The sequence below is a fragment of the Pinus tabuliformis genome, chromosome Q (assembly GCF_031772625.1).
Source record: "Pinus tabuliformis cultivar Carrire ecotype Pingquan chromosome Q, CPIR1, whole genome shotgun sequence".
NCBI lineage: Eukaryota > Viridiplantae > Streptophyta > Pinopsida > Pinales > Pinaceae > Pinus > Pinus tabuliformis.
Genome location: NC_142296.1, coordinates 665,112,682 through 665,126,672, shown reverse-complemented (window position 1 = coordinate 665,126,672; position 13,991 = coordinate 665,112,682).

The window sequence follows — 13,991 nt, the reverse complement described above, 5'->3', positions numbered from 1 at the left end:
CAGGAATTTTATATATAACGCAAGGCATGTTGATCAAAATCCTTTGCAAAATGAAAATAATGAAGAAGATGTTCAGGTCATAGTGCATGAGGAGAATTCTGATCGAGATTCTAAAGAGTTCCCCCAAATAATGTGCACATTTCAGATCTTTAGAACCTTGGTCGAAGGGACTTTAATATTCACCATAATTGGCAGAAAACAATGTTTTCAAATGAAATTATTGAACAAGAAATCCATTTTATACAACATGGAAAGTCTTTCGGCGTTCTAAATATGAATTTTGTCGGGGAGACAATTTTCTTGTCTTCGGATTTATTGGAGAAACAATGTGATTCTTTTGAAATTGTGTTTCACCACTTTGTTAATTCACGAGATGAGGATGCTTTGATAATGATTATTCAAGGAACTGCTAGAACTGGAAAGTATGCTTTTATTCATTTTATTTGTCATGCTCTTTAAACTTCAACAATGGGTGAAAACATTCCAATATTAATTCTTTCTCCAATTTGTTTAGCTACTTTTAATATACATGGAAAAATACACTATGCTTTGAAAATACCTATTAAAGATATGAAACCACTAAATGGTCAAGCTATATCAAATTTCTAGGAATAAATGAGGCACGTTCGTTATATTTTAATTGATGAAATGAGCTTTGTTGGGCCAAGGTTGTTTATGCAAATAGATTCATGTTTGCAAGAAGCCTTTTCGGAAAAGAAAGATTCTCCTTTTGGTGGCAGGTTACTGATTATTGTGGGTAGTCTTGGGAAACTTCCTCCAGTTAAGGATATAACCCTATATGCAAGAATAACAATGAGGAAAGTTTTGTGGGAAATATTCAGCATTGTTGTCACTTTGCATAAAAATTATAGGCAACAGGGAGATGATCCTAGGAAGGCATCTTTTCACAATGTTTTAACGAATATAGGAAATGTGGAGCCTTATTTGGATTAATGGGATATTATTATGAAACGTGTCAATAGTTGCTTGGATTGTGAGGGATTTTTTTATTTGATTATTCATTTCACTTGTTTTCAATGAATGATCTCGTTAATTTTCACAATCGCAAAATGCTCAAATCCTTGAACTGCCCAGTTGCAAGATGTGTTGCGAAATGTGTTAGGAGATCAGATATTGTTGAAAGTGATGATGTGTGTTGGATCATGAGGTTTTGTTGTGTTGTGGTTGGCATCTTATCCTTACATGTAATTTGTTGTTGGAAGTTGGTTTGGTAAATGGTGTTAGTTTTGTAGAATATATCTTTTATTGACACGGTACACAACTGCCTCAACTTCGATAGTTTGCTACAATTATTTTTGAGAAGTACACTAGTGTTCCATTTGACAACTTTTGTCCTAATGTTGTTCCCATAACACCTATTGTTAGAGGGAACCTTAGAAATATTCCCTTAAAAATGGCATGGGGTTTGACTATACACAAGTCACAAGGGATGACTTTGCGATGAGACACTATAGATATTGGAGAGAGAGAGAGTCAGGGTTTGACATTTAAAACTATATCGAGAATGAGATCGATTGATGGTTTATGAATTTCACCACCCTTTTCTTATCAACGTTATCCAAAAATTAAAAATAGTGCTTATGTTACACTACGGAAAAAAGAGGAGCGATTGAAGTCTATATGATTTTGAGTTTTTCTATCTAGAACTGAGTTGACTAGTGTGGAATAGTGGCTGGAAATGATATTTATGCTTCTTCTTTTTTTCATACCATGATTTAGTTATTGGCTTTGGTTTTTTTTTGTTAAATTTGTCATGTTGAATGCTTGGAAAAAAATCATGTGCGTCTTGGGGTTCATATACCTTGGATTTAGGAATTGGTTGGAGAGTGTTAAGTATCATGGGCTTTATCTTGTTCATTTGAATTGGTGTTTCTTTTGTCATAGTTCAAGGTATGATTTTGAAGATGCTCGCATGAAATAGTTGTGTTATGGTTGAGTATTTGAATTTCATATTTGTTGTAAAAATTGTATATGTTAAGAAACACGAAGTAAATCTCTATATATATAGAGATTTCAATAAAATATTAATAAAATATTTATCTTTCAGCTTTAAATGTCAGGAAATTTGATTTCTTTGTCGTTGTTGTTTCAATGTGTTATATTATTTGTAAAATTTACTTGATTTTTTATTTTTTCATAGTTGATTTTTTCATAGCTTTTAATATTGTTCCATTGTATTGAATATTTCTTTCATGTGTTTGTGAAACATTCAAATTTCTTGTTTATATTGTTCAATGAATTTTGGTTTATAATATGTGAGGGTTCTCTTTATTTTTGCTTTGGTTTGTATATGTGGCTTTATAATATCTCTCCCTTGGGTTAAATATTTTTCTGTTTCGTTTACAACTCATTGGCGCTAAAGTGGTTATTTCTTTGCTTTGATTTTAGTAGTAATAAATAATAATATTTATTATTAATAGTAGTAATATCTTTATTATATATTTACTAACCCAATGGATTGATATTGTAAAGCCAAGGGGTTTTCATCAACCCCTTGGGTTTATATTTCCCTTTCGATTATAATCCCTTGGGTTTATAATTCCTTGGGTTTTTAGTATTAAAATGCCAAAGGATAATAAACCCAACTTTTGTTGTTCCGAAAAGGATTGTCTTTTTGTACAACTTGACATTCTCAACCATGGTCAATGATGTTTCAATGTCACATAATGACACATATTCTCTCAATCGAAAATCACCCATGGTCAACCATTGTCTAATGTCGCATTTTGACAAAGCTTGTCCTAAAGGTAGTCAACCATAACTGAGCTTTGCATTGTAAAAAGGCTTCTATAGTCCTAAATCTAACATTTTGAAATCTTGTCAAATATGTTTATTTAAGGGTTTTAATTTTTATGCCTTGGGTTTATAATATTTTTCAATTGAGTTTAGTATTATTCACTTGGGTTTTTGGTTTGATCCTTTCAGGTTATTATTTGTTTGGGTTTATAATAATTATCCAAGGGTTTATATAGCTTGGTTTTATAATATTATTTCCTTTAGTACACAAAACGTATGAGTTGTAGAATTAATCACTTGGGTTAATAATAATTATTAATAATAATAGTGGTGAGTGAAGGGAATTATATTGTAAACCTACGAGGTTATTATTAACCCCTTCATTTTATTAACCCCAATGTATTATCAAGACAACATTTCTTATTCTATGAAGGATTGTGTGAATATTTTAGGGTTTACATGTTCTTTTAAGGGTTTGTAATATTTATTTTGTGGATTTTATACCTTGGTTTATAATCTTTGTCCCTTGGGTTTATTGTTAATCGCTTGGGTTTATAATGCTATAGTAGTAATATTTTTACTGCATATTTACTAACCCAATGGATTGATATTTAAAAGCCAAGGGGTTATTATCAACCCTTTTGGTTTATAATTCCAAGGGTTTTCCTTTATAATCCCTTGGGTTTATAATTCCTTGGGTTTTTAGTATTAAAATGCCAAATTATTATAAACCCAAATTTTGTTATTGTGAGAAGGATTGTCTCTTTGTACAACTTGACATTCTCGACCATGGTGAACCATGGTTCAATGTCGCATAATGAAAAAGATTGTCTTAATAGAAAAATCAACCATGGTCAACCATTTTCTGATCTTGCATTTTAACAAAGCTTGTCCCCAAGGTAGTCAACCTTAATCAATCATATCCCACCTTTGCATTGTAAAAAGGCTTTCATTATCCTAAATTTGTCATGGTGAACTCTAGTCAAACCTGTTTATTTAAGGGTTTTAGTATTTATGTCTTGGGTTTATAACAAAAATCCATTGGCTTTAGTATTATTCGCTTAGTTTTATAATCCCTTGGGTTTTTTGTTTTGATCCCTTTCTTTTGTAGTTTCTTTTGGTTTATAATATTTGTCCAAGTGTTTATATAGCTTGGTTTTATAATATTAATTCCTTGGGTTCACAAAACGTGTGGGTTGTAGAATTAATTATTTGGGTTTATAATATTTATTAATAATAATAGTGGTTACTGAAGGGATCGATATTGTAAACCTATGGGATTTTTATTAACCCCAAGGTATTATAAAATCAACATTTGTTATTCTGTGAAGGATTGTGCGAATATTTTTGGGTTTACTTGTTTCTTTAAGGGTTTATTATTTTTATCTTAGGGTTTATACACCTTGGGTTTATAATATTTGTCCCTTAGATTTATTATTATTCTCTTCTGTTTATAATGCTATAGTAGTAATCTCTTTACTGCATATTTACTAACCCAATGGATTGGTATTGTAAAGCCAAGGGGTTTTTAACAACGCCTTCAGTTTATATTTCTCTTTCGATTATAATCCCTTGGGTTTTTAGTATTAAAATTTGAAAGGATTATAAACCCTACTTTTGTTATTGTGAGAAGGATTTTCTTTTTGTACAACTTGGCATTCTCAACAATCGTCAACCATGGTTCAATATCACATAATGACAAAGATTGTCTCAATAGAAAATGAACCATGGTCAACCATTGTTTGATGTCACATTGTGACAAATATTGTCCCAAAGGTGGTCAACCATAGTCAACAATAGGCCACCTTTGCATTCTCAAAATGCTTATGTTGTCCAAAATATACCATGGTGAACTCTAGTCAAACTTGCTTATTGAAGGGTTTTAACATTTATGTCTTAGGTTTACTATATTTATCCACTAGGTTTAGTATAATTCGCTTCGTTTTATAATCCCTTAGGTTTTGTCTCGATCCCTTTGGTTTATTATATATTTTGGTTTATAATATTTATCGAACTGCTTATATAGCTTGATTTTATAATATTAATTCCTTTGGTTAACAAAATGTGTGGGTTGTAGATTTAATCACTTGGGTTAATAATATTTATTAATAATAATAGTGGTTACTAGAGAATTTGATATTATAAACCTACAAGGTATTATAAATACAACATTTATTATTCCGTGAAATATTGTGCGAATATTTAATACTTTGTGTGTTCATTTAATGGTTTATAATATTTGTCGTGGGATTTATACACCTTGGGATTATAATATTTCTCCCTTGGGTTTATAATGCTGTTAACCCCTTGTGCCTTAGGTTTTTAATGTTATACATTCACAAACCCCTCTGTTTTTTTATTTCGCTTCGTATTATAATCCGTTGGGTTTCTAATATAAAAACCCCAAGGAACATTGTTATCAACTCAAGGGAATAATGGTAAACTTACTTTAAATTTATTGTGTTTTTTGTAGTGCAATAATTTCCCTTGTCATTGTTGTTGTCATGTGTAAACATTACTATACATCTATACATTAATTTTCATGTGTAAACATTACTATACATCCATACATTAATATACATTTGTGTGCATAATTATAATGTATATGTACTTAAGTACATTAATATACACAATAGTGTGTGTATGTGTATATATATATATATATATATATATATATATATATATATATATATAGTTAAGTACATTAGTGCACATTTCAATACATTTATATACATTCTACATAGTGAAGTTCACATAAATGTATAAGTTCTTTTCATGTGTAAACATTAGTATACATCTATACATTAATATACATTAGTGTGCATAAGAGTAATGTATTTGAACTTAAGTAGATTAATATAGATAATAGTGTATATATAGTTAAGCACACTAATGTACATTTCAATACATTGATAAACATTGTTTGATGTGCATTTATAAATGTGGTTGATATAGGCCTATCGTCATTTATCAACCACATTTATTGAAGTGGTTGTGCTAGTAGGTATGTAGTTGTTATAATAATATTTCTCATCATGATGTCACTCGCAGGTAATTGAACTTGTCAAATAAATATCTTAAAATAATTATGGTGAAGGGAATGTCTTAAAACCAACGTTTTTCTATCTAACTCTGGAATAGACCCTTGATGAAAAATAACAACCATTTACAATGGAGATAACTACAACTGAAATTTATATTATAAGTTTATTATTTACTAATTTATCTTTAATTTTCATAAAAATGTAATTTTTTTTAAATGTTAATTTAATTTTAAAATCATAATCTATTAATAAAAAAAAATAGTATCATAAAGTATATGTTTTTTAGTCTTTCTAGACCTTAATATTAATTTAATTTTTATTCGAAATCTTATTAAAAAAAATCAAATATGTAAATCAGTTTTAATAATTTCAATTTGTATTCTAAATTTTAATTTAAATTTGTAAAATAACCTTATTTGTTATATTTAAATTATTATTTTTAATTGATCAAATTAATCTTGATAAATATTAATTAAATATTTTAACTTTAATAAAATAGTAAAAATAATACTTGAAATATAATAATAAATTCAAATTAATCCAACTCCTAAAATATCTATATTTTTTTTTTCACTTGTTGAAATTAGTGTACACTCTTACCCGTCAAGTAAATTTTTTATGACAGGTTTGTTTTTCAAACTATATTCACATGGCCTTATTTTTTGTTGATATAAGTTTTATATTTTATCTGATCAATTCTAGGTTAACCATAAAATAAAATGAAACCAAGTAAAATCATGGATATACACATTAAATAAAAAGCATATTGAATCATGTTCTACTGAGAACTAGCAAATGATACAAGGAAAATCATATATAGCCAATGTTTATATAATTTAAATATTTTGCAAATCATGTTAAATTATTCTACACAAGTTTTAGATTCACGTGTTCAGACCCATTAGCCCCAATGTACTTTGAAAAGGAGCAATTGATATCAACTTTCAACGTGATAAATTTATTGAAGAATAACCTTATAAATAATAAAACAAATTTGAACTCATTTTTACTTTTATATAGGGATTTGGGAGGATTCTAATGTGTAACGCCTCTTCCCATATTTACCCACTTTCACCGGCTTGCCCGGAGTAAACATGAGTTGAGGGTCACTATGATATGACTCAACCTCCTATGTGACCTTAAGGAGATGGAGTCGACAACTGATGACTTTTCCAACTTCCCTCTGGTGCCACAGGACCTCCAGGAGTAACTTGACCTCTACATGTGTCCAACCCCTTAGACAACTCTCTTTTTCCCTAACCTTCGGCTCCAGTCGTTTCGTCGTTCTATTCTGCAAACATAAATCATTTTGTCGTTCTATTCTGCAAACATATACATCCATGCAAACTTAACGACAAGGTCTTCCAGCTTGTGCTCCCAGCTGTCAACCAACTTCAAAATTTGCAGTCAACACCACTCAGAGTCCTCCATTCACACCCAGTTTACCTACATTCTGATGCCCGTCCCTAAAAGAAGGTATTTACCAAATTCTTGTCAAGAAACCCTCTGAATACTTGCTTTCGCTGCAAATTAATTAAAAAGAATCCAAATTAACCATAATTCTATTACTACATTTTTAATTCAAGTTCCCCAAACCCTCTATTTCATCAATTTCACTTAAAAAACCCAGTTTCCTATCTGAATCCACAAGAACCAGAATGGAAACCCCTGTGGCCCTAAATATTGCACCCATCACTACCCCTCACCATGATTTAGAATATCTGCCCCTGGCAGATAAGGATTTTCAAATAAAGACCTAACCACTGATAAAGACCATCTGAAAGTATTTTGCCAATGCTGAGATAATCACTTGAATGGCTATGATGCCATAGGACCATGGGAATTAAATCTCCCAATGTATTTTCTCCCCTCTGTACACGTTTTCCCTGACATAATCCATCAGTGCCATGCAAATTATGACCCCAACCTTAGAGCAGTAATATTTCCCAATCAAACAGTCCTCTTCACAATAACTGTAGACTCAATTAATGAGATGCTGCAATTTCATCCTAGTCAAGCCCTCACCCCCATTTCGCTTGGAGTTTGCTTGAGAAATCAACTAAATTATCCCAATTTGAACTCAGTCGCCTTTGTCAAAATTATGTGGATAAGAACCATCAACCCAAAGCTCCCCCTTCCTATATGTCAGCTTTCTTCACAGACACAGGAAAAATTATAGTTGATGTGATTGCTGTAGTCATGGGGTTCAACACCAGTGAATATGTAGATGAATTGACCCTAGAATTGATGTCCATTTTTACCCCTGATCAACCCCCTGCTATCAAGTACAATTATGCTACATTTATAGCTGATAAAATCCATGATCAGTTCATGAGATTAGAAAATGAGAAAGTATTCAAGTACTGAACATTCATATATCACCTCATCCTCTACCATTAGTCTGACAGATTCCCATTTTCTGTGAACAAACTTGATACAAAGGGTAATCCAAGGTCTGTCATTTTTTGGACTTCCATCTTCCACCAATCTTTTTCTTGCCCTTATTCATATAATGAGTTCATTGACCAGTTTTTCCACCCAGTGACCACCATGCTGACAGGAAATCCTCCTCCTAAGATAAGTGATGAAATCAAAAGGATCCTTCAGCTATCAAAGCAATACAAGGTAGGTGAGTGGTATCTGTTCTAGAATCATACAGAGATCAAGATATATGGCTATGAAATTCCTCCATTCAAGCTACCAAAATATGTCCCAATGAGGCTTTTTGTATTGTAGTATTACAAAAAAATGATAAACTCAGATCAAATCCACTTGACCAAGGCCAAGAAGAAATCACAGTTGAGAATCAAAAAGCACCTAGGCCCATTTATCTGCAATAATAAAGAATCTGGCAAAACAGGAGAAGCAATACTAGAAAGCCACATGAAATTAAAAAAAAGTTTTGGTTGGACTCCATATGCCCCCATAGTTTCATCTATGATAGAAGAATGAAAAATAGACTGTCACCACATTTTCATCACAGAATCCCAGAAATTGAGCAATATGCTAATATGGATGAATGGAGGAAAGGGACTCTTGTAGAGATGGATAGTGATCAAGTCAATGTAGAAAATGTAATGAAAGATCTAGAAAAGACACTTGACCAAGACTCTTTTGAACATGTGCCAATTGGGACTTCACAGAAACCAACACCAAGGACTAGTGCCTCAACAACAGATACTTCTCAAAGGAACTCACAGGAAACAAGTGCACCACTTGCAGAGACATCACAGGGAAGAGAAAAGGAAACCATCACTCTAGCAATAGGGCAATCAAACATGTCTAAACAGCCTGAAACCTCTCAAGAACAAGCTCAAACTCAAACCCATCCGACACAAGTCAACATGGGTGACCCCCTAATTTTGAAGACTCCTTTGAATGAGGAAAAGAGCTTAAAAAGAGATAGGGAAGTAGCTACCCCTACCACTAATCCTTCAGATCAGCCTGGTGCTAAGAGGCACAAGCTAAGTCCCCATTCAGAAGAGGAATTTTTTGAAGAAACTACAGGGAGTCAAAGGAAAGAAGATGCAGACAATCAACATACCTTCCCAGCAGGTGGGACAACTTCTAGCTCACAAAGACAGGAGCTGAAAAGACAACAAAGTGCTGAAGTATCATCTTTTAGGTCTTTAGCTAACAATTCCCTGAACATCAAAGAAAAATTTAAAGAAATAAAGTCGAGAAATGAACCATTAAAGGCCCAAGTCTACAATCAATATTTGAAGATGGCTCCCACCAATCAGACTAGGTTGATGTCAGTCTATGACATCAAGGAAGGAAAAATGTAGATGAGCCTTTTTAAGACCAAAGTACAACAACCTCAGTCAATTGCAGACTACCTCAAAACTGATTTTGAGGTCATGGCCAAAGACATTTACCCACTAGATCAAATTGAATTACATAAGCAGACAGGGGAGATGGTGTATTCCACCTTGACAAGTAAAGCCATGATGGCCCACAGATTAGAGAATTCTTCGAACAATACGACTGCTCAACTACAGCTAGAAAGAGCCTCCTCACAGGCTAAGGACAATAGAATCAAATCACTGGAGGAGTTGGTTATTGGATTTGGTCATAAGCCAAAAGCTGCAGAGGCCTTGATAGAGAAAACGATGAAGACATAGCTGCCTTGAGAGAGCAGTTAAAGTTGCCTCCATCAAGGCATCCACAAACTGCTGAAGTTATTCAAAAGAAGTCTGAAGAAGAGCTTATGGAATTACTCCTTCAGCTAAATGAACAATTGAAGGAGACCGAGCAGGAATTAGAAAAATCACTAAAGAGCAGGTAGAGTGAGTCAACCTCTCAGCCTCAAAATGTGATAGAAGTGGTCTCCATGGTAGTCCCATCAACACTTGCAACAACTCTTGCACCAAATGTCCTTTTGGCCACAACATAAACAATCACAGGCAAAAAATTTAGGTCAAAGCACAAAAGAATTAATCAAGTCCGTGGAGGAGATGAAACTCCAATTTTCTGAACTCGAGAAGGTAAAGGAGAAATTTATCACTTTAGAGTAGAAGTATGATGTTTCAAAGATTAATTTTGTTGAAGAAGTGAGGAAAAATAAAGGCTTAGCCCAACAAGTCAAAACATTGGAGAAGGACCTCACATTTGAAAAGCATTTAATAGATATACGAAAAATTCTATGGACCAACATCACTCAGTCAATAAATTATGTTTGGTCATCCATACAAATCATTTTTGAACATATTGAACTGGTGAAAGTTGCTCTTCAAGAAATTCAAAAAACCAAGGAAGAGCTAGGGGGGAAGCATGAGGAAGTTATCAGGTTGATAAACTTTTTGAACAGTAGGACCAAGCATCAATTAGAACAGCTGAATATTGAAGACAAAACTGGAACCACTGTAGAAATTAAGAAAGTCTTGACCAAAAGGTATTTAATGCAAAACCTAGGAAGAAAATGTCAAAACATGCAGGAGGATATAGATGAATTTATGGAAAAGTTTGGCATTTTACAGAGCAAAGGACTTCCCAGTCCTTTAGTTATTAATGATAAATTGATGAGGCATGAGGATTATGTTGACAAACTATACCAGTATGCAAACAACCAAGCCAATTCCTCTGCTAGTTCATCTGCACCAAAAGCATTACCTACAGGCAGAGTTCTCTATGACAGCTTGGAGAACCTTTTCTATGTGGAGCATGAATTAAAACACTTGTTTCCTATTCAACCCAATTTTGTAAAATACACTGAGGCTGATGAAATCTTCAGGAAGCTACAAAGGACCAGGATACCAAGGGATGATTGGTGGAGAGATATGACAGACATTTTATAATTTACCTTGGTAAAAAGTAAAGTGAAGTATTTACCATGGTCAATTTTGGTAAAAGAAGATGAATGAGGATAAAGCAGGTAAAGAGTATCAGAATAGGTTAAAGAGTATCAGTCAAAAGTCAAAAACAAGCAGCCAACACAAAATCACAAGCAAAACAACAAGATCTTCAATCATAGGGCCTGCCTCCAGCTCATTCACAAAAACAGGGACAACAAGTCAGTAGTTCACTTTCAGTTTCTATCTTCGAGACCATCTGTCTCTACTTTTATGTAAAATATATTTAGTTTCCATAGAATATATCTCTCTCACTTAAGAGATATTTTTTTGTAAATTTTTGTATAAGTACTTCCTCTTTCGGAGTACATAGGGTGGATTCTTAGACATTTCTATAAATTTATTATTTTGGAAAAGAAGTGCTGATTGGAAAACTCTTGTATGGCTGGCTGGAAGCAGTAATAAAGCAAAGGACTTTCATATGATTCATGTGTCAAACAATGGTCAAATAAGTATTCTATATCTTGTGTTTTACTGTTTTCTGGTTTAATATTTCACATGTGTTTCATCTCTAAACTATAAACAAAAAAGTATATTTCAGAAAGTGCTTTATTGCATTTTGTTTTTAAAATCGTTTATGTTCTTAATGTTTTCATATAAAATATCATAGGCAGGGAATTCTTAGTTGCTCCTTGTTTCTTAGTTTATCATAGTGGTCATTTAGTAAGAAATTCTTAACTGCTTTTTATTAGTGATCACCCATTTTCCCTCCCCTCGAAATTTGTTGAAGGATTCTTAACTGCCCTTCCTCCCTTTTGGGACCATTTCACCCTTTTCAAGTTACCATTTTCCTCTTGTTTAGCTATCTTGCCCTGAGAAGCCATCCTTTGTTGAATCAAATCTATTCAGTTAAGCCATCTTCAGTTGACTCCATAGCCCAATGGCCTAAAATACTCTGTTTTACGCATCTACTCCTGAATTCCATGACCAAACAAAATCAAAACCCCCCAAGCTTTCATAACTAGCATAATATCCCACAAACAAAGCTAAATCCTAAAGAGAGAGCCCTCTTTGAGTATAGATTGGCTAGATTCTATACTTAAAAGTTGATTTGTGGTTACCTCGGACCCCTTTCCTTCCTCACAACTTCAAGGAAAATCTTAGTGATAACAATGGTATAAATGGATTTGTTCTCGTAAGCCACTTGTCACTTCGTCAATTTTCTGGGAGGAATTAATAGCACATTATAAGGATATAAAGAGAAACACCTTTTTTAGCCGATTCATAAATCTCAAACAAAAGGGGTCAATGATGGAGCACGTTGAGGACTTCCGAAACTTGAACATAAGGGTAAAAGATATTCCAGAGGAGCATAGGATTGATGTGTTCATAGGGACTTTAAAGGATAAAATCCAATGTGAGGTTCACCTTTGGGAACCTGATTCATTAGAGAAGGAATTCCGGTTGGCAAGAAAAATCGAAAGAAAAATTATTGCAACAAGGAAGCCTATAACTCACAACTATAAAGATGGAAGTGGTGTTTCTCTTAACCTTTCACCACCTACAAGGTTGACACCACAACAATTGGAAGAAAAAAGAGTAAAAGGGCTTTGTTACAATTGTGATATAAAATACACTAAAGGTCATAAGTGTGCTGAGAATAAATTAATTTACATAGATGGGGAAGATGAGCAAGAAAAGGAACAATAAACATAAAAAGAAGAGAATATACACCAGGAACAAACCCTAGAGAAAGAAAAAATGAATCCAACCATATCTTGTAATGCATTGGCTGAAATTAGTACTCCTCAAACTATCAAGATAGAAGGAAATATCAAGGAGAAAAAGATAATAGTGTTGAATGATTCGAGCAATACCCATAATTTTATTCACTGTAAGGTAGCCAAGGAATTGAATTTCTTCCTATATCCAACACCTGAGTGTCAAGTGTTGGTTGAAAGTGGAGGAACCATAAATTTCTTTGAAAAGTGCCATAATATCAAGTTATCCATGGGAGAATATGTATTGAATATCCCAATGCTTTCCATTCCAATGGGTGGTGTTGATGTTGTACTAGGAGTCCAATGGCTATAATCCAAGGGTACAAAAGCTTTTAATTTTCAAGAAATTTTCTTTAGAAGGAAGGGAATTTAAATTAAGAGGTATCACAGGGAAACTGGGAAAGATAATCAGCTCTAACAGACTGACAAAGCTTCTAAAGAAATAACAACACGATGTAATTACATAATGTTCACTCGAGGTTCCCACATCGAAATAATTTATTTCTCCAGATCTCCAAAACTTTTTGGACAATCATTAAGAGGTATTTGAGACTCCCAAAGGCCTCCTACTTATTAATTATCATGATCATTCTATTCATTTGATTCCATGAGTTTTTCTCCCAAACATTAGGCCTTACAAATATCCATATGCCAAAAAGAGTGAAATTGATCATATGGTTGCAGAAATGCTAGAGCTTGGTATAATTCAACCTAGTCAAAGTTCCTTCTCTGCTCTAGTGGTATTGGTACACAAGAAGGATGGATCATGGCACGTGTGTCCATATTATAGGGAGCTCAACAAGCTACTATTAAAGATAAATTTCCCATTCTTGTCATTGATGAATGATTGGATGAATTACATGGAGCAATTTACTTCACCAAGTTGGATCATCATTCAACGTATCATTAAATTAGAATGAATACTGAAGACATTCCAAAAACAACATTTTTAACTCATGAGGGTCATTATAAATTTTTGGTCATGCCTTTTGGCCTTACCAATGCACCTTCTACATTTCAAGGTTTGATGAATTCCATTTTAAAACCTTCCATAGAAAATTTGAGTTAATATTTTTTGATGATATACTAATCTACAATAAGTGTTGGAAGGATCATGT